Raw genomic sequence first — 2,121 nt, 5'->3', positions numbered from 1 at the left:
CATTTCAAGAATAACATTTATTGAGTTCTTAAAATAATTCGGTTAAGTCAAACAATATAATTTCATCAAATCAAAAGTACGTCTGTTGAATGAAAACTTTCCAATTCAGTTTAACACTATGGGGTGCTGTTTTGACACTAATATATAATTGAATCAACTGAATATTTATTTTCACTTCAACAATACATATCAATACCTTTAACTAATTTTGGAAATAATTTCAAGATTATGGATAATTTCATTTCAATATTTTTATTATTTGTTGGTTTGAAAAATTGCATTTTCGCAAGAACCGTAAACTAATCACGAATGGAATGAGAATTAACAATTTGTTTTGTGTTTTTCAAGGAAATGACGAAGAGGTTTTGATTATACGTGAATTGAAGTTTTTCAGTGTTTTCACAGGTATGTTGATAATATACTTTCTTTCATTCCATATTTTGAAATAATTATGAATAGCATATATTGGATAAACGGACATCGTTTTTTTCAAGCACGTGCCCATACATTTTGCTCGACAGCTATCTATAAAAGTGGCTTGAAGTTCTTATTGTTTAATGTAATGACTGAAAGAAAGCTTCCATGTTTTTAATTCTGTTTTTGAGAAAGTAGAAGTTGTCTAGTGAAATGATTATCATTGAGAGGTAGGTAGGTATGCATACACTGGGTACCTAGTTGACCTTTGATTTTTGGAAGGAATTGGACATTTTCAGAGTAAATATAATTGAGGTGTTTGCCACAGAAATATGTGTAGGTATACAATGTCGGCGAAGAGCTGTACCTTTATTTCGAATTGTAAATTTCTTACATCATAAATAATTGAATGGTGCCATAAACAATGATTTCATTTTCATCATGATAGTATATACTGAATTCTTGAAGGAACCTCTTTTTAAGATTTTTCTTTCAAAGAACATTGTGAAATAATCACAGATTTCTCTTGTATTACTTCATTAAAATCAGTAATACCGAAAAAGGAAAGTTATTTGTAACATATTTACAGAAATGATGACATCCAACAAAACTGCACGAACTCAAAACATGCAATATAATCTCTTTTATTTTTAGACATGGAGGAATTTCTTAATAACTTGGGATTGAATGACCTAATTGGCATTTTTAAAGGTAAAAAAATACATATATTATTTATCTCCTAATAATATACTTAAAACACATACTTTAAAGACAGAAAATGATGTGACCTTAGACATAGCTAAAAGGCTCACTGATGAAGAAATGAAAGAAATGACTTCCCCAATTAGCAAAAGAAAAATATTCAATCAAGGAAGCAATTGAGGGAATAAATTAAGAATCATATATAACAGAGGTATTTCTTTCATTCATAACTTCAATAATAAATATGTATACCATTACAATTAAAAACATATTCAGTTTTCTCAAATAACTATATATTTTTGCGATTTGCTGTAGATACTTATTATTATTCAGGTCTATACCTGAGTAATTGAATGCTAGAATTCTTCAATTTAATAGATTTGAAGGCCTGAAAGTTATGATTGGAGACCTTGGTAAATTTTGTCATCACTGTCATATTTCTAATCAAATTTTTCTATGATGAAGTACGTCATTGTTTTTTTCCTATTATCAAAAAATAAGGGTATCTCCTTTTGTTAAATTGGATGTGTACAAAAAAAAAATAATTATATTTTTATATTTCTATGGGATAATATCTAAGCTAGTTAGTAGAAATTGATCCAATACTATTATTGCGAAAATGTAGACTATCACTAATCTCTGTTCTCTTTCATTTTAGATCATTACTTCAGTGAAAGGTTTCGAAATCAACTCTAATTGTTTTTTAGTAGATATCACCAATAATAATAATAAATAATAAATTATATTAATGTTTTATAGTAGGATTAACCATTTGTGAAAAATGTATATTTTCATTTAAATATTTGTAGAAATCTATTATAATTTATTGATTGAATAAATTTGGTACTGAAATGTTTCGATTTTTATTTATATTTTGCTCATTCTCACGTTGAACAATTTTCCATGGCATTTACATAATCAGTATTGAATATGAAATATTATCCGTAAGACTCCCATCAGCAGCTGATTGAAAAATCGTGATACGTAAGTAGATCAATAATCCAG

The 2,121-nt window shown here is 27.3% G+C and overlaps 1 long non-coding RNA gene across 2 annotated transcripts; it reads left to right on the top strand.

Moving 5' to 3' along the window:
* Window positions 1–281: 281 nt before the first annotated feature.
* On the top strand, window positions 282–1,835 carry LOC141484711 (uncharacterized). 2 transcript variants are annotated; one of them, XR_012466753.1, is made up of 4 exons: window positions 282–405; window positions 1,069–1,125; window positions 1,186–1,327; window positions 1,775–1,835. It is a non-coding gene; the product is annotated as an uncharacterized lncRNA (long non-coding RNA). The 2 variants fall into 2 exon arrangements; XR_012466752.1 differs by lacking the exon at window positions 282–405 and having other exon boundaries at window positions 416–1,125.
* Window positions 1,836–2,121: the final 286 nt, after the last annotated feature.

The sequence above is a fragment of the Leptinotarsa decemlineata genome, unplaced genomic scaffold, assembly GCF_025532065.1.
Source record: "Leptinotarsa decemlineata unplaced genomic scaffold, Ldec_3_MD MMD2_P_RNA_scaffold_2, whole genome shotgun sequence".
Lineage (NCBI taxonomy): Eukaryota > Metazoa > Arthropoda > Insecta > Coleoptera > Chrysomelidae > Leptinotarsa > Leptinotarsa decemlineata.
Note: the sequence above shows the minus strand (reverse complement) of the source record. Positions and strands in the feature narration are given on the sequence as shown.